A 19,639-nucleotide genomic window follows, 5' to 3' on the forward strand; every position below is an offset into this window, starting at 1 on the left:
CTTGGTCCTGGCCAATTGCAAACCCTGCCTGCAGACAATAGTGTTTGAAGCCAGATTTTCCTTTCTAAATAACTGCAGGATTGAAGTTAGCCATCTTTGGAGACTGCATTTGCTCTTCCAGTTCATTAAAATATGTCTTTTTTTTTTTTTTCTTTTTTGGCTTAGGGAAGCAAGAGTAGTTTCAAGGTAGACCCAGCAATGGCAACTTAGAAATGGGGTAAGTTGTCTCAGGGAAGACACAGGCTTCTCTGTAAATATTGTGCAGGTGTGTGCATGAACTCACTAAGATGAGCCTGTAGGAAAGTTCTGTATAATGGAATTTCAAAAATTATTTTTCAAGCAATCTTAAGTAAATATTTTGATGTTGCAAAATATCTCCTCCCCGCTTCTATGAATGTATGTTCTTAAAGTAACAATAGTGCCCTATGAATTAGTAACTTTCAAAACTATCTTATGGCAAAAGACAAAATTACAACCAATTTAGTTATAGATTGAATTGGCCTTTGAGATTCATGAATTGGGGTAGCCTCCATTCCACAGAATAGAATGAGAGCTTTCACTGTGCAATGGCAGAAGAGTGGGTTTTAAAAGAGGGGAACAAGGAAATAGAGCAATGGAAGAAGAGCTGATTGCTTAACATCAGGCTACTTTGGGTTACTTTTTTGGTAAGGGTTAAAGCAGAGGGGACTTCCTTATTCTGACACAGGTAAACTGAAATCTCCTGTTTTCAGGAAAACCTGGTCTGTTGTGGGATGTATCTCAAGTTTGATTATATGGCATTTAGCAGGAGGGACTTGATTTGGTTTGGTCTGGTCTGTTGTGGCCTAGTGCAAAAGCTCAGTCCAAAACAATGGCCTCCCGTAATTTTTGTTTAACACTTCCTAAGCTTGGGCACTAGAACCTCTATGTTCTACATTGGCCTTTTCCTTGATATTTCATGTTATATATTTTTTGGCCCTGGCTTCTATAGTATCACCCATAGAATGTGATGCTTCCTTTAAGGCTTCTATAGTATCACCCATAGGAGGTCTATAAGATAATCAGAACCTTGATTTTCTGGGACGATAATTTACTAAAAGATATATGAGTCAGTGAATTTGAAAGTTACTTATAACCTATTTTCAAAGCCATCCACACTAGACTAGAATGTTTAAGTTAACTGTAAATGGCTATCGAGGTCCATAAACGCCAGGCTTGAGAAGAGCAGAATCCAAGGATGGGATCCAGATGTTGTAATCAGTTTCTCTGAACTCCCTCACCAGGAGCTCACTACCACCTCTGTGATCTCCCCTTCTCCAGATGGGACACAAAGACCTGGGACAGTAGCATATCCAGTTAGGAAATGACTACACATGGAGGTGCAGTGTTCTCTTATGTCACCAGAATTCCTCAAGCACAGAGGCAGCTTTTCCAGGTACAGGTCTGTTTTGTAAGATGTATTACTTTATGGAATATTTCTCCATAGGTGACTCCCAAATTCAAATTTAACCTTGATGTTCCCTGAGCTTTAGGATTTAAAAGGATACTGTTCTGCCATCATCTCAATGTCCCTAGGCTAAACTCATTATTTTCCCCTCCACTCCAGGCTCAACTGTCTTAAACAAAAAGGAAAATGAATTATCTCATATAACAAGAAACCTGGAGGTAGGTAGGTTAGGATTCTTTTTTTTTTTTGAGACAGAGCCTCACTCTGTCGTTCAGACTGGAGTGCAGTGGCATGATCTTGGCTCACTGCAACCTCTGCCTCCCAAGTTCAATTGACTCTTTTGCCTCAGCCTCCCGAGTAGCTGGGGTTATAGGAATGTGCCATCACACCTGGCTAATTTTTTTTATTTTGAGTACAGGCAGGGTTTTGCCATGTTGGCCAGGCTGATCTCTAACTCCTGACCTCAAGTGATCTGCCCGCCTCATCATCAGTGACCCAGACTCTTTCCATATTTTCACTCTGACAGCCTTGGGCTAGTGCCCCTCATAGCTACAAAATGGCTGCCACAATTCCAGGTGACGTACACATACGCACAATGTCCAGCAGAAGCAGAGAGACTATTTCTTCCTGTGTGTCTCTTTTTTTTCATCAGCAAGGAAAACTTTTCTCAGAAGCCCTCAAGCCGACTTTCCAGTCTCATATGCCCACGTCTAAGCCAGTTACCAGCAAAGAAAAGGAAACTATCATGAATGGCTTAATTTCATTATAGTTCATTCCTTGGGGCTGGGAATTAGACTCCCTTCCTCCAAGCACATGGCCATGTAGAGATGGATGAACTGGGGAAAAATTGGAGGTATTTTAGGAGGATTGAAAGGAGAATAGATGGCCGGGTGCAGTGGCTCACGCCTGTAATCCCAGCACTTTGGGAGGTCAAGGTGGGCGGATCACTTTAGGTCAGGAGTTGGAGACCAGCTTGGTCAACATGGAGAAACCCTGTCTCTACTAAAAATGCAAAAAAACTAGCTGGGCATGGTGGCGCATGCCTATGATCCCAGCTACTCGGGAGGCTGAGGCACAAGAATCACTTGAACCCAGGAGGTGGAGGTTGCAGTGAGCCGAGATTGTACCACTGCACCCCAGCCTGGGCCACAGAGCAAGACACCATCTCAAAACAAAAACAAAAACAAAAAAAAGGGAGAATAGATGTTGGGAGGATAAACAATGGTGCTTCATGTAGATGACAGTATGGTAAATGTATCAGTCAAGATAAGCTAGGTTAGGCTGTGGTGACAAGTGATCCCAAGAGGGCTTACAACAGTGAAGTCTTATTTCTGAAAATGTACTCATATATGGTAGGACAGTGTAGCTATCCTCTAGGTTGTTTTTGTGTCAGGACCCAGGCTGATAGAGCAGTCTGTACTATTTTTTTTTTTTTCAGAGACAGGATCTTGCTCTGTTGCCCATGCTGAAGTGCAATGGTATAATCAGAGCTCACTGCAGCCTCAAACTCCTGGGCTCAAGCAATCCTCCCACCTCAGCCTCCTGAGAGGGTAGGACTACAGATGCACACCAGCATGCCCAGCTAATGTTTTTCTTTTTTTGTAGAGATAGGGGTCTCACTGTGTTGCCCCAGCTGATCTTGAACTCCTGGCCTCAAGTGATCTGCCTGCCTCTGCCTCCCAAAGTGTTAGGATTACAGGCGTGAGCCACTGCACCGAGCCCAGAGCAGTCTTTATCTGGAACATGTTGGTCTCTCACGGAAGAAGGAAAGTGATTATGATGAACCACATGCTGGCTCTTAATACTTGTACCTGGCACTTACACATGGTCAGGTCACATTTTCTTGGCCAGACCAAGTTCACCTGGCCACACCTGATGTCAATGAAGTAAGGGAACTATAATCCTTCCCTGGGAAGGCAGCAAAAATTTGAACAATCGTGACCAACTATACAGTCTGCTACAATTGAAGACCAGAAATAGCCAAATCCTGCTCTGCTAATCATCCCTCCTCTCCTTAGGGTTCCCAAGGGAACTGTATCCAAGAAAAATTGGAGTAGAAACCAGAGGATCATTTTATTCATAGCTGAGCTAGCACCCAACAACCTCTAAAGCAGAGCTCTGCAAAAAGATGGAGTCGAATTGCGTGGCTTAGGTTTAAGGCTGAAGCGATGCTTCCTAATTTCCTGCCCCACCCTCCCCACACTGTAAATTTTGGGACCAATATGCTTAGGCATGCCTACAGAAAGAGAGGGGAAGATGATCAGGTCTGCAAAGCTTTACTCATCCAAGTGTGTGCTAAATGACGACTGGTCTGGGCCTACTCAGAAGGAAATGAGGGCTAGGCACAGTGGCTCATGCCGGTAATCCCAGCACTTTGGGAGGCTGAGGCGGATGGATCACCTGAGGTTAGGAGTTCGAGACCAGCCTGGCCAACATGGCGAAAACCCCATCTCTACTGAAAATAAAAAAAATTAGCCGGGCGTGGTGGTGGGCGCTGTATAGTTCCAGCTACTTGGGAGACTGAGGTAGGAGAATTGCTTGAACCCAGGAGGCGGAGGTTGCAGTGAGCCAAGATCACACCATTGCACTCCAGCCTGGGCAACAGAGGGAGACTCTGTCTCAAAAAAAAAAAAAAAAGAAAAGAAGGAAATGGGGAATGATCCTTTAGCACAAAGTGGCCCCAACTACTAGTGTGGACTAATTAATATCCTGGTTTGATATTGTGATATAATAAGGGATATATATTTTGGTCTCTGTCCCCAGCTCCTGACTACATCTCCTAAAATCCTTGTAATTTCCTAAGTGATAGGAGCTGTAGGAGCATCTTTTCCTGAGATACTGGGTTTAGTCACTGGCTCTGAGACAGCTCCAGAATGATAAAGTTGTGTTATTCCTAACAGGCCCCCTTCAACCATGCCTGAGTTTATGTTAGTAAGGTGACTTTTGGAAATCTCCCAAAGATGAGGAGCTGGTTACCAGAAGAACCAACCATGTGATTACAGAGTTGGAACTTTCAACCCCACCCACTCACCCACCCCAGCCTCTAGAGAGAGGAAAGGGGTTGAAGGTTAAGTTGGTCACCAATGGCCAATGATGTAATCAATCATTCCTACTTAATGAAGCCTCCATAAAAACCCTAAAGGACAGGCCAGGCGCCGTGGCTCATGCCTGTAATCCTAGCACTTCGGGAGGCTGAGGCAGGTGGGTTGTCTCAGCTCAGGAGTTTGAGACCAGCCTGGGCAATGTGGTGAAACCTGTTTCTACTAAAATACAAAAAATTAGCTGGGCATGGCAGCATGCGTCTGTCCGTCTGTAGTCCCAGCTACTCGGGAGGCTGAGGCAGGAGAATTGCTTAAACCCGGGAGGCAGAGGTTGCAGTGAGCCGAGATCACGCCACCGCACTCCAGCCTGGGTGACAGAGCGAGACTCCGTCTCCAAAAAAAAAACCCTAAAGGACAGGGTTCCAAGAGCTTCTGGATTGGTGACTACATCCAGTTGCTGGGCGGTGGTGCATCTGGAGAGGACATGGAAGTTCCACGTTCCTCACCCCACACTTTGCCTATGCATCTCTTCCAAGGCTCTTCCTAAATGGTATCCTTTATGATAAACCAGAAAACATAAGTGAAGTATTTCCCTGACTTCTGTGAGCCATTCTAGCAAATTTTTAAAAAATTTATATTATAGACAGGGTCTAGCTCTGTTACCAAGGTTGGAGTGCAGTGGCACAATCACAGCTCACTGCAGCCTCAACCTCCTGGGCTCAAGCGATCCTCCTGCCTCAGCCTCCCAAGTAGCTGGGACTATAGGCATGTGCCACCACGCCCAGCTAATTTTTTAAAATAATTTTTTTGTATAGACGAGGTCTTGCCATATTGTCCTGGCTGTCCTCAAACTCTGGCCTCAAGCAGTCCTTCTTCCTCGGCCTCCCAAGGCACTAGGATTACAGGTGTAAGCCACCACACCTGGCCGTTCTAGCAAACTATTGAACCCAAGGAGGGAGGTCGTAGGAAGCCCCAATTTATAACTAGTTAGTCAGAAGCACAGGAGGCCCAGACTTGTGACTGGCATTTGAAGTGAGGGCAGTCTTATGGGACCAAGCTCTTAACTTGTAGCATCTGATGCTAGCACCAGTAGATAGTGTCAGAATTGAATTGAATTGAATTGTAGGACACCCAGTTGGTGTATGAAAAGAATTGGAGAATTGCTTGTTGTAGAAGAGACCCACACATTTGGGGTTTAAAGTGTTGTGTGAGCACATAAAAAAATACATCTAGGCTGGGCGCAGTGGCTCATGCCTGTAATCCCCGCACTTTAAGAGGCTGAGGTGGGCAGATCACGAGGTCAGGAGTTTGAGACTAGCCTGGCCAACATGGAGAAACCCCGTCTCTACTAAAAATACAGAAGTTAGCCGGCTGTGGTGGTGGGCACCTGTAATCCCAGCTACTCGGGAGGCTGAGGTGGGAGAATCGCTTGAACCCAGGAGGCGGACATTGCAGTGAGCCGAGATTGTGCCACTGCACTTCAGCCTGGGCAACAGAATGAGACTCCATCTCAAAAAAAAAAAAAAAAAAAAAAAAAAATCGGCCAGGTGCAGTGGCTCACACCTGTAATCCCAACACTTTGAGAGGCCGAGGCAGGCAGATCACGAGGTCAAGAGATGGAGACAATCCTGGCCAACACGGTGAAACCCCATCTCTACTAAAAATACAAAAAATTAACTGCACCTGGTGGCGCACACCTATAGTCCCAGTTACTCTGGAGGCTGAGGCAGGAGAATTGCTTGAACCCAGGAGGCGGAGGTTGCAGTGAGCCAAGATCGTGCCACTGGACTCCAGCCTGGTGACAGAGCAAGACTCCATCTCAAAAAATAAAAATAAAAAATAAAAAATCTTTTCCTTTTGCCTGGGCTTTGACCAATCAGGTTAATATCTCCTTCTTCCTTGTGAACATAGCTGTAAGAGGACAGGGAAGAGGAGATAATTCCTCTGTTCCCACATTTTGTTCTCTCTTACTCCATTGGGAAGATGAGTGGAAAATTCTCCTACCAAACAGAATATGTGCATTGTCTAATTACCTCCCCATCTAGACTAAACCTCTCAAGATCGGGGGCAATGCATCATGCATACTGTTTCTACATGTGGTAGGTACTCAGTTTCTGTTGGTAGCAATTGTGGTTGTCATTTAAGAAACATCATTGCAAGTTCAGTTTACAAAACTGTGGCCAATACAGATATAGCAGGCTTTCGTAACCTGGGGTTTTGGGGCTTTATTTCTTATCTTTCTTTCAACCTTCACTATATATTGGCATGGAAGGGTATTGAGATATGGGACTGGACAGTAGAAGGAGTGTCTTTATAAACATTACATATATCCCCAAGAAGATGGATCTGCCAAGTATATAGAAGATCAAAATTCAAGCTACCTCAATAAATTAGAGAAACGGTCGTCAATAGCAGGTTAAAATGCACTAAAGTAATTGGATTGTTTCTGACACAAAGGATAAATGCTTGAGGGGATGGATACCCCATTCTCCATGATGTGATTATTTCACATTGCATGCGTGTATCAAAACATATCATGTACCCCACAAATATGTACACCTACTATGTACCCACAAAAATTAAAAATCTAAAAACTTACATAAAATGCACTAGGATAAATGGAAAAGTGGTATAATTAAGGAGTGAAAAAAAAAAGCATCACGTGGCCAGGTGCAGTGGCTCACGCCTGTAATACCTACACTTTGAGAGGCCGAGGCTGGTGGATCACCTGAGGTCAGGAGTTCAAGACCAGCCTGGCCAACATGATGAAAACCCATCTCTACTGAAAATACAAAAAATTAGCTGAGCGTGGTGGTGTGCGCCTGTAATCCTAGCTACTTGGGAAGCCGAGGCAGGAGAATTGCTTGAACCTGGGAGGTGGAGGTTGCAGTGAGCTGAGATTGTGCCACTGCACTTCAGCCTGGGCAACAAGAGCAAAACTCCATTTCAATCAATCAACCAATAGCATCACACACAATAGAATTCAAGGGAAAAACTGACCACACAGAAATGTGGCCAAGAAGGGCCTGATAAATGTGGCAAACCAGTAATGGAATGTGTAGAAAAATTGGGGGCTATATTAACAGAAGCCTGGGAAGCCAAATTAATCTTCATATCTCTGTGACTTAGCACAGTGTATGGCACACAGTGGATATTGATACATATTTATTGAAAAAAAGTGTGACGTTGACTTTGGTCACATCATCTTTTCTGTTCCCTGCCTCTGAAAAGTATTCGCGTAACCAATTCCTGTCCGCCCTTCAAGACCCAGCTTAAACACAACTTGTTCCCTGTTGCCTTCCCTAAAATCCACCTCAACCCCAACTGGAAGAAAGGGTTCCATTTCTGAATTATTGTAAGCATTTAATAACTCAAGCAATTATTTTAGTAATGTGCACTCTGATTGCATATTGGGTGAATGATAATTCTTAGATTATGGTAATGCAATCTATATAATTTTTAAATTATAGAATTAATAAGGGAGGGTGTGTGAAATTCTAGAAGTTTAATCTCTGGCACTGTCTCTGACTTTCCTTGCTCTAGTTTTTTTTTTTTTTTTTTTTTTCAGTTGTTATATGTCATCCAGATATCAGCCTCATCCTCTTATTCAAGCTCACACCCCCTGTGTCCTCTCATACAAGGGCCTTAGTGAACCAGGCAGAATTTACTGAAGTAGAGACAATTTGCATCATGTAGCTTGCAACAATTCATTTAGTAATCCCTCTATAAACTGTTTTCCAGAGTACCCTCTCTGGTTCTGCTACCAGAGTGTTTTTTTCTACTCTTCTCCACCCTCCAAGCCTCCAGCTTTGCTGCTCTTAACTCTCTCACTCCAAAGCCTCTTCCAAATTCCTCAGCCTTTCATTACTCAGAGGAAAACATTTTATCCCAGCTCATACTTCCAAAAAGTGTACCCTGGACAAATTACTGTGTTCAGCAAAACAGAAGTTCTTCCAATTAGAGGACCCATCCTCTTCAGAAAACAGAGGAGGATCATAAATACATTTTCCTTTCTGCAAACATAATTAATACAAAATGACTAAGTGGGGTTAGTCAAGGAAGTATTGGCAGACTTGTTGGAGTCAGCTTTTGAAGGTGGCAATGGACATAGTTTTGCAGGGTGGAGTGCAAAGAAGGCATTCAGGTGGTTGCCGGCTGCAATCCTGCTCCGCATGAACTTAGCTCCTAGAACCAGGTAGAAGTTTATAGTTTTCAAGGGACTTTTCCTATCTCTCCCAAGACAAGGCTGCATAGTTGCTTATCCTGCTATCTGCCAGCCTTAGCTTCACTCAGCTATAATCATTAAGGATAGACATTTGTTATCTCAGCCTTTCCTAGCCTCTTAGCCATTTCTGACCAAGTCAGGAATTAGATTAGAAGCCTCAACACTGTTTCCTTCCCTTCTGTGTTAGGATACAGGCTATGCTGCTATAACATAGACCCCCCAAAAGACAGTGACTCAATAAGAAATTTATTTATTTCTCACTTAATAGTCCAGTAAGGTGGATGTCTGACTATACAGATAGCTCTGCTCTACTTGTTCATCTTGGAACCCAGGTTTCTTTCATCTCAGTGTGCCACCTACTCCAGGATGTGCTCATTGTTTGCATGGTTGAGCCTGGCTCACTTGGCCACATCTGTGTCTAGACCTCTGGAAATAGAAAGAAGGGAAAGAGAAGGTGGAGAGCAAGTAGCCTCCTTTTAATGACATAACATCAAAGTTGTACTCTTAACTTCCATTCACATCTCATTGGCTAGAACTTGGTCGCATGGTCACATCTACTGCAAGGAAGGCTGGATAATGTATTCCCTAACTGGGTAGACATATGCTCAGCTAAATTTAGTGGAGGAGAGAACGGCTTCCATTACAAAAAGGAAGAGGAGAAATGATGATAGGGATGATGAGCAGTTTCCACCATACTTCCCCATGGCCTGTGGAATAAACTTCTTAGCATGGCATAAGAGACCCTATGGGACCTTCAGCTTTCCACTCTAGTAATATCCAATTACTTGACATGCCCTGAACTTGCTTTGCTGTGTTTCCCCTCCATGACTGTTTATGGTGAATTTTTCTCACCTTTCTTTGCCTGCTAGAATCAGCTCAAATAACATCATCTCCAACAAGTGTTCCTAAACCTCAGTCTGGGGCAAGTGACCCTTCTTTGTCTTCTCATAGCACACTATGCATTCATCTCCTCTGGCACTTGTCAGATTCCCCCACTGACTGCAAAAGTTTGAAATGATCTCCTTTCGGCTCTGTCACTGTCTAGATTGTAAGCACCCTGAGAGCAAGTATGCTATGTCTTGGTCGTATTTGTACCTTTAATTCCTAATTTGAGCTGAATTCCTTTGGCCTACCAGTGGGTGAAAGATGTTGCGCCATTGCCTGAGCCCTTGCCTGCTCACTGGGTTGTAGCTTTCATCTGTAATAGCCAGGCTGTATTAGCGGACATTCTTGTTCCCATTGGTTTGGAAGCACTAGCCTGAGACTGCTGCTGGTCTAGGATCCCGATCCTCTTGCTAGTCCTTGTGAATTTCCTCCTTTGAGGAGCCTGAAGCTTGTTTTTGTTACCCCTAGGGTCTAGCTACTGAAGGGCATGACTGCCATTTATTGCCTTTGATCTTGGAAGCTCTTGCTGCTAGGCTTCACCTGCTATGGATTTTCCTGATGGTGAGACCTGGGGGAATTCAGTTCTGGTTTATTGTCTTTGGACACTGACAAATGATCATTTAGGTAGATCATTTCCTCCCAGTTCTGCTCCTAGTGAGCTCTGGCCATTTTCCACTTGTCATTGTGAAGACTCTATCCTGCCTGACTTGTGAATGTTTTCCATTTTAAGATTGATAAGTATTATTGGTACCTTCTATTTTAAACTAACTGGTCCATGATGAGAATGGATTAACAGCTTTGTGGCATATCACTGGCACAAAAAGCAACTTGTACAGACTTTCTTTGGATGAATATATATATATATATATATATATATATATATATATATATACACACACGCATACATATACATATCTACATACATGCTTAAAATATGAATATGTGAGCATGCAAACCAGGGTATTGAGAAGGTTATTCATATGGCAGATGTTCTTTATTTTATAAAAGGGCTTACTAGGAAGATCTTATGCATTATTTTCTTTTTTGGTATAACTTTGGTAATTGTTTAGCAAGGCAGAATTCCCAGGTCAAATGGATGATTTGGGCAGCCACATAATCTGCCCTTCTGTGTGTCAAAGCTATGGATCAGAACAAGGAGATTTAACCTTAAAAAGTCAGCAATTTAGTCAGATTGTCAAAAGAACTCGGTAATATCCAGGGAAGTAAGAGGCAGGGAAGTCTAGTGTTCTTGATGAGCTGAAAATGAATTGGTAATTTGTCATGAACTGAAAATTCTCAATTCCAAAAGGTCATGGAAGAGTCATAGATAGGTCCCACCTGGGCAGCTCAAGTACCCAGAACCCTTCCAAGTTTCCCTGCCTGTATTAGTTAGAAGTTATTCATTTACAAATGACAGAAATCCAATTTAGCGTAAGCAGCAAGGGAGTATACTGACTCACAGTCCTTGGAAGGCTAGGAATGGACTTCAGTCACAAGTAGATCCAGAGACTAAAATGCATTTTCCAAATTGGCCTTTCTCATTTTTTTCAATCCCAACCTTCTTATTCTTCATTGATCCCATTCTCTTCTATGGGAATTACCTTCCTCCACGAGGCAGGGAAGATAGCCCTCATTCACATTCTAAATGTTCTTTATCTGGAAGGCTGGATAACTTTTGTTCTGTCTCCAAATGAAAAATTTCCCAGGAAGAACTTTGATTGGCCTGACTCAAGTCACATTCTAGCCCTGGACTAGTCATTGTGGCCAAGGGTACGGGGTATGACTGGCTGGGCCCTGTGGCTGGGAAGTGGAGTGGTATAACTAGCAACCTCGTCAGACTCAGAATTCATGTGGGTCACACTCTCTCCTTTCTAATGCTGAGACTCTCCAGTAAATATCTCACATGTTCACAGCAAACAGCCCAGGCTTCATTTCATACTTCTGCTTGTTTCTACTCTTGATGTTCTGTACTGACCACTGCTTGCTTTTAGTGTGGACACCTGCTTTGTGGTTCCCTTAGACTGCCACTAAAACCACTTAGCTGGACCACTGTTGGCCACTTTGCTGCTCAGGCCACTGCTTGTGCTGACTTTTTTTCCCAGACCTCCTCTCAGTGGTCTATTTGGAGAAGTGCCCATGGGCGTCTCAGATACTCTGGCAGGGACTAGTTCATGCAGTTGTGTAATTAGGAACAGTTATATAGGTCGTTCAGTGCATAAGGGCATCCCATGAAAGCAAACATGGGAACTGAAGTCTAGCATGAAATCCAGCTTACTAAGCTATACACCTACCTTTATGTGTTCTCCAGGTAGAAGACATACTTTTTTTATTTGCACAAGGGTACCAAGCCACCATGCATCAGGGAGAACATATAACTTGAGCTGATTCTAGCAAGCAAAGAAACGTGAGAAAGATTTACCATAAATAGTCATGGAGATAAGACACAGAAAAGCATGTTCAGGGAATTTCAAGTAATTGGATATTAGTAGAGTGGAAAGCTGAAGGTCCCATAGGGCCTCTTATATCAATGCTAAAAAGTTTATTCCATAGGTCGTAAGGAAGTGACATTTTGTTTTGTTTTATTTTATTTTATTTTATTTTTTTGAGAGTCTCACTCTGTCACCCAGGCTGGCATGCAGTGGCGTGATCTCAGCTCACTGCAACCTCCACCTCCTGGGTTCGAGCAATTCTCCTGCCTCAGCCTCCTAAGTAGTTGGGACTACAGGCGTGTGCCACCATGCCTGGCTAATTTTTTTGTATTTTTAGTAGAGACGAGCTTATGCAATGTTGACCAGGCTGGTCTTGAACTCCTGACCTCAAGTGATCCATGTGCCTCGGCCTCCGAAAGTGCTGGGATTGCAGGCATGAGCCACTGCGCCTGGCCAGGAGGTGACTTAAAAATTCAGACAAGGCTGGGCACAGTGGCTCACGCCTGTAATCTCAGCACTTTGGGAGGCCAAGGCAGGCAGATCACGAGGTCAGGAGATTGAGACCATCCTGGCTAACACAGTGAAACCCTGTCTCTAATAAAAATACAAAAAAAAAAAAAATTAGCTGGGCGTGGTGGCAGCTGCCTGTAGTCCCAGCTACTTGGGAGGCTGAGGCAGGAGAATGGCGTGCACCTGGGAGGCGGAGCTTGCAGTGAGCCGAGATCACGCCGCTGCACTCCAGCCTGGGTGACAGAGAGAGACTCCTTCTCAAAAAAAAAAAAAAAAAAAAAAAATTCAGACAAAGCTTTCCTGCAGGCTAGCAGCAGCATAACTCTGGCTGTTTCCTCTGAAAGGTTAGGAACAACTACATCTCTTCTGTTTGCCATTGTATCAAAAGAATGCCACTACATAACATTGTGAGAGCAGCTAGGGGCACAAGCCCACCTCACCTGTCTTTATTAGGGCTGCTATACTAGTACGCCATAAAATTGTTGGCCTACAAATGAGAAAAACGTATTGCTTATAGTTCTGGAGACTGGGAAGTTCAAGATCAAGGCGTTGGCATATTAGATGTCTGATGAGGGCCTATTTTCTGGTTCATAGATGGTAACTTCTTGCTGTGTCCTCACATGGCAGAAGCGGCAATGCAGCTGTCTGGGGTGTCTTTTATAAGGGCACTAATCCCAATCATGAGGGCTCTGCCTTCATGACCTGATCATCTCTCAAGGCCCCACTTCCTAATTCCATCACATTGGTGTTAGGTGTTAGCATATGAATTTTGGGGGGACATAAACATTCAAACCATAGCACCACCCCATCATCAAACTACATCTTCATATATGATAATCTCAGCAATGTGAATAAAACTATTTTGAATAATTGACCTTCACACTGATTTGCCAACTAAGTCAGTCCTGGACCTACAAACTAAACCCCTGGTGAAAAGCAAAAGTCAGATGAGCCATACCCCTTACTTGGAAAAATTAATAGTGATTGGCCCTGTCCTTTTTTGCCTGGGAAGGTGACAACATACAATTAGTATCTTGTATTTATTTTGTCATATCTTGCTGAAGCCTACATATTTTATTTTTTTAATCTTGAAGCCAACTGAAGGCTCTTAGGTGCAGTTTTTATTTGACTACGTCAGATGATTTAGTTATATTCAACAGAAGAGCTTGTACTGTATATAGCATAGATTAGGCAGACTATATAGGAGGCAACATGGGTAGTAGGAAAGAAACCATCGAACTGGGAGACCCAAGTTCTTGTCCTGCGTAGCACTGCTAACTAGCTAGCATGTGACATTAGAAAAGCCACTAAAACTGGCCAGTCATGGTGGCTCATGCCTATAATCCCAGCACTTTGGGAGGCCAAGGCAGGCAGATCACCTGAGGCCAGGAGTTCGAGACCAGCCTGGCCAACGTGGCAAAACCCCATCTCTACTAAAATATAAAAATTAGCTGGGCATGGTGGCAGGCGCCTATAATCCCAGCTACTTGGGAGGCTGAGGCGGGAGAATTGCTTGAGCCCGGGAGGCGGAGGCTGCAGTGAGCTGGATCGTGCCACTGCACTCCAGCCTGGGCAACAAGAGCAAAACTCCATCTCAAAAACAAAACAAAAAAAAATAGAAAAGCCACTAAAACCTCACTAGCCATCTGCAAAATGAAGGACTTCAGATAACCTCTAAGGCCAGCTCTAAAATGCCATCATTCCGTAGTCTCATTGGAAGTGTCACTAGGCTGTTCAAGAAACTCATAGACACCAGGGGCCAAGGACAAATCAGCTGCACTGAGCCAAATACCAAGAGGGAACAAGCCCAAACTGGTGATAACCAGAGGCGCAGACGCAAAGTGTGCACTTGCCTTCCAGGAAGGCGTTTGGTGGCTGGGCACAGGGGCAGTGAGAGATAGTGTTAGAAAATAATTTAGTCATGGGTTCACTAAATGTTCCATTCAACCAAGGTTTAAGATACATCTAAACATTCCCCATCAGTTGCTTTTTTGGGGGGGCGGGTGGTGTCATCATATCTCTAGGGAAATATATTCCAAAGACCTACGTGCATAGTAAAGCTCTCTGTGGTACCTTTAGAGGCTGTGCACAACTTCACAGACAACTGGTAACATTAGGATGGAGTATTATATTGTTAATCCTGGCTAGTTAGGAGGCTGAGGTGAAAGGATTGCTTGAGGCCAGGCATTCAAGATGAGCCTGGGCAACATAGAGAGCCCTCCATCTCTCCTAAAAGAAAAAAAAATATGTTGTAGCCATTCTGGATAGTTCCAAATGTGGCCCAAAGGGTACTGGCTATCTTCTGGCCTTGCTTGATCTGTGATGTTATTTATGTTCATGAGATATAATCTGTACTCTGTTGATGGTACAGCTTGGATTCCTGATACCCCCTTAGTTATCTACAAGAATAGGAGAGTGAGTCCTGGCCTATAGGAGATAAGACTCAGACTAGGTCTGTATAATATACATCACATCTCCAGAGACTGCTGACAAGCCATATGAGACACGGAAGAAGTCTTTCAGAATACTGCCATTTCCAAGAGATAATACCTGTCTATGTACCAAGTCCTATGTCCCAGTAAAAGAGCCTGGGCCCAGTCATGGTGGCTGATGCCTATAATCCCAGCACTTTGGGAGGCCAATACAGAAGGATCGCTTGAGCCCAGGAGCTCGAGACCAGCCTCGGCAACAAAGTGAGACCCTGTCTGTACCAAAAAATATAATTTTAAAAATCAGCCAGGCTTGGTGGTGCATGCCTGTAGTCCCAGCTACTGGGGAGGCTGAGGTGGGAGCGTCACTTGAGACTGGGAGGTTCAGGCTACAGTGAGCTGCGATCATGCCACTGCACTCCAGCCTGGCTGACAGAGCAAGTCCTTGTCAAAAAAATACAAAACATTTAAAAAGCCTGAGAGTCAAGTCCTACAAGCCCTATTGCAAGCACTTACTTTCAGTTAACATCCATGTAACGTGGCTTTGACTTCCCTGGGGAAAATTGCCCAAAGCTAAAGCCTTGTGGGGGTGATCAGCAACACTTCTCTTTTTCCATCCAAGTTCTGAACCACTTGATAAGACAAGAGCTGTCACATGGGAGGCCAAAATAACATATTTATTTCCATTGTAGTAGAGAATGTGACTTACATGTGAGATTCAAACTGTTTTCTTAATGCTGAACCTCAGAGTTAGATGGTGCGATAATTTCGATGTGTGTCTGGCCCAAATCTCATGTTAAAATGTAGTCCCCAGTGTTGGAGGTGGGGCCTGGTGGGGGCTGATTGGATCATGGGGGCAGATTTCTCATGAATGGTTTAGTACCTTCCTCTTGGTACTGTCTTTGTGACAGTGAGTGAGTTATTGTGAGATCTGGTCGTTTAAAAGTGTGTGGCACCTCCCCACTCCCCCTTGCTCCTGCTTTTGCCATGTGATGTACCTGCTCCCCCTTCACCTTCCACCGTGATTGGAAGCTTCCTGAGGCCTCCTCAGAAGCAGGTGCTGCTATGCTTCCTGCACAGCCTGCTGAACCATGAGCCAATTAAACTTCTTTTCTTTATAAATTACCCCGTCTCAGGAATTTTTGTGTAGCAATGCAAGAACAGACCAATACAGACTCTCTGTAGGGCTCCTCCATAAGGGAAGGACACTTATACAACACACAACATGGAGTATCAGAGCGTGGCGCCTGCTAACTGTAGGCAGACCCACTCCCAAAGGGAGGGAGATGGGAAGGGGTTCTGCTGTATACGCCCAGTTTCTCTTTCCAAACCTACCAGTCAAATAAGTTGTTCCACATTCCCAGGATTATGCTAATAATACAGCTTTGCTAAATGGAAGGGAGCATTGCCTCATCCAGGCACCCTTCCCTCCATTAACAAAATCCTAGATCTTTTTCTAGACTCACAGGGAGGCCTAAAGTTTCAGTAATGAAACAGTGCATTTCCCCTCTTTCTAATCCATTTCTTGGGACAAAACAAATTAAGAACTGACAATACTAGGCAGAAGCCTGCCCATTAGAGGTGCTGTGGACAGAGAGGGAGATAGTGTGTTCATCCTGCCGTCTTCCAACTGAATCCCAGGGTACCTTCCTCCTTTGGAATGACCATGGTTGGCAAAAACTGTAATGATGATAACTCCTATTGGATAATTATTTGGCTGCTGCTGGATTCGTATTCTAGGGGTTTTGTTCTAAGGAAACCAAGAGTAGAGTGGGATCTTAGGACACCATTCAAAAATATGGAATTCAACAGGCCAACGGATACAAAATGAAGGACTCGTTTATTGTTGGTCTGTTATCTGTTGGCTGCTGCATCAGAAACCAGGATTCTTTTTTTTTTCTTTTGAGACAGAATATCACTCTGTCACCCAGGCTAGAGTGCAAGTGGCTGAATCAGGACTCACTGCAGCCTTCATCTCCCAGGTTGGGCTCAAGTGATTCCCCCCCCTCAACTTCCCAAGTAGCTGGTACTACAGGTGTGCACCACCATGGCCAGCTATTTTTTTTAAATTTTATTTTTGGTAGAGACATGGTCTCACTATGTTGCACATGTTGGTCTTGAATTCCTGGGCTCAAGTGATCCTTCTGCCTCACCTCCCAAAGTGTTGGGATTACAAGTGTGAACTACAGCACTTGGCCTCATTCTTTTTTTTTTTTTAATAAGCTTTCTATTTTGGAATAGTTTTAGATTTACAGAAAATTTAGATTTTGCAAAGATAATAAAGAGAGTTCCCATATGCCTCATATGCAGTTTCCCCTACTAACATCTTACATTAGTAAGGTACATTTGTTATAATTTATGAACTAATATTGATACATTACTATTAACTAAAGACTACATCTTACTGAGATTTCCTTGATTTTTACCAAAAGTCTTTTTCTTGTTCAGGATTCCATCTAGGATACATAGACTTCTCATATTTCCTTAAGCTCCTCTTGGCTGTGGCACTTTCTCAGACATACCTTTTTTTTGTAACCTTGATAGTTTTGAGGAAAATTGTTAGATATTTTGTAGACTGTCTCTCAATTGGATTTGTCGGATGTTTTCTTCATGATTACACTGGGGTTATGGGCTTTTGGAAGGAAGACCACAGAGGTAAAGACCCATTTTCACCACCTCATATCAAGGGTACCTGCTATCAACGTGACTTATCACTACTGATGTTGACCTTGATCACCTGACTGAGAGAAAGTCAGGTTTCTTCACTGTAAAGTTACTCTTTTTCTTCCTTTCCATGCTGTACTCTTTGGAAGAAAGTCGCTATACACGGCCCACACTAAGGAGTGGGGTGGTATGCTTGCTTCCTTCAGGGCAGATTAGGTACATACATTATTTTCAATTCGTTTTCATGGGAGATTCACCTCTTCTCATTTACTTATTCTTCAATCACTTATTCATTTCATTCACTGACTTCTGCTTTCATCCAATTGGCTGTTCCTATCTGCAAGAGAAATGGGAAATGCAGTTTTTCATGTGGGTGTATTGTTCAGAATTGGGAAGGAAAGAGTCATCCTGGATTTCATGGATATTTATTTTGTTCATTGGGTTATAATCCAATACTAATTTGTTTATTTTGTTGCTCAAATTGTTCCAGCTTTGGCCATTGAGAGTTCTTTCAGTTGGTCCCTGTTTCTCTTTAACATATTCCCATCATTGTGTTATTGTGGTTTTTGGTTTTGTTTAGTTTTGTTTATGTTGCTTTTTAGCATTTCCTTATTTCTGGCACTAGAAGATGTTTCAGATTCATCTTGTATATTTTCTGTCCTAATTTTGGAACCAGCCATTTCTCCAAGGCCCATGGTTTTTTCCTTGATTTGCATATTTCCATTTAAAACAAACTCCTTAGAAAGTGGTGATATCAGCCAGGGCGCGGTGACTCATGCCTGTAATCACAGCACTTTGGGAGGCTGAGGCGGGTGGATCACTTGAGGCCAGGAGTTCAAGACCACATGGCCAACATGGCGAAACCCCATCTCTACTAAAAATACAAAAATTAGCCAGGCGTAGTGGCAGGTGCATGTAGTCCCAGCTACTCAGGAGGTTGAGGCATGACAATCATTTGAAGCTGAGAGGCAGAGGTTGCAGTGAGCCGAGATTATACCATTGCACTCCAACCTGGGTGATGGAGTGAGACTCTGTGTCCAAAAAAAAAAAAAAAAAAAAGAAAGTGGTGAGAGAAGTTGAGAGGAGAGGAGAATGAGCGGGACCTACCACCCCTCTCACTTCCTATTGATTCAATTGTTTTACCTTGCTTAAGCAAATAAAAGTTTGAAACCCATATTTATTTCCTATTGTTGCTATAACAAATTACCACAAACTTTGTGGCTTGAAACAACAGACATGCATTATCTTATAGTTTTGGGCATCAGAAGTGTAGAAATGGGTCTTATGGGGCTAAAGTCAAGGCAGGGCTGTGTTCCTTCTGGAGGCTCTAGGGGAGAATCTGTTCCTTGCCTTTTTCAACTTCTAGGGGCTGTTTCTCTGCCTTCCTTGGCTCATGGCCTCCTTCAATAATGAAATCACTCTGACCTCTGTCTTTGTAGTCAAATCTCTTCTCTCTTCAGCTTCCCTCTTTCATCTTTTAATGACCCTTGTTATTACATTGGGCCCTGTATTACTTCGTTCTCACACTGCTATAAAGAAATACCTGAGATTGTGTAATTTATAAGGAAAAGAAGTTTAATTGGCTCACAGTTCTACAGGCTGTACAGGAAGCATGGCTGGGGAGGCCTCAGGAAACTTACAATCATGGCAGTAGGCAAAGAGGAAGGAGACACGTCATACATGGCTGGAGCAGGAGGAAGAGAGTGAAGGAGGAGGTGCTACACACTTTTAAACAACCAGATCTTGTGAGAACTCACTATTATGAGAACAGCAAAGAGGAAATCTGCCATCATGATCCAATCACCTCCCACCAGGCCCCTCTTCCAACATTGGGGATTACAATTTGACATGAGATTTGGGTGGGGACACAAATACAAACCATATCAGGCCCACTCAGATTATTTAGAATAATATCTCTATTTTAAAACCTTTACATTAATCACATCTGCAAAGCCCCTTTTACTACATAAGGTAACATAGTCACAGGTCCTGGGGATTAGAACATGGATGTCTTTGTGGGGGTGGGGGTG

General features: G+C 43.5%; 1 protein-coding gene across 1 annotated transcript in view; it reads left to right on the forward strand.

Moving 5' to 3' along the window:
- Positions 1 to 19,639, forward strand: part of FOXJ3 (forkhead box J3) — a 203,745-nt gene that overhangs the window by 693 nt on the left and 183,413 nt on the right. The window contains exons 2-3 of the mRNA XM_055255474.2: positions 166 to 217; positions 1,300 to 1,414. The gene's annotated coding sequence lies outside the window, so the exon portion shown is untranslated. The remainder of the gene's footprint in view (positions 1 to 165; positions 218 to 1,299; positions 1,415 to 19,639) is intronic.

The sequence above is a fragment of the Symphalangus syndactylus genome, chromosome 12 (assembly GCF_028878055.3).
Source record: "Symphalangus syndactylus isolate Jambi chromosome 12, NHGRI_mSymSyn1-v2.1_pri, whole genome shotgun sequence".
Classification (NCBI taxonomy): Eukaryota; Metazoa; Chordata; class Mammalia; order Primates; family Hylobatidae; genus Symphalangus; species Symphalangus syndactylus.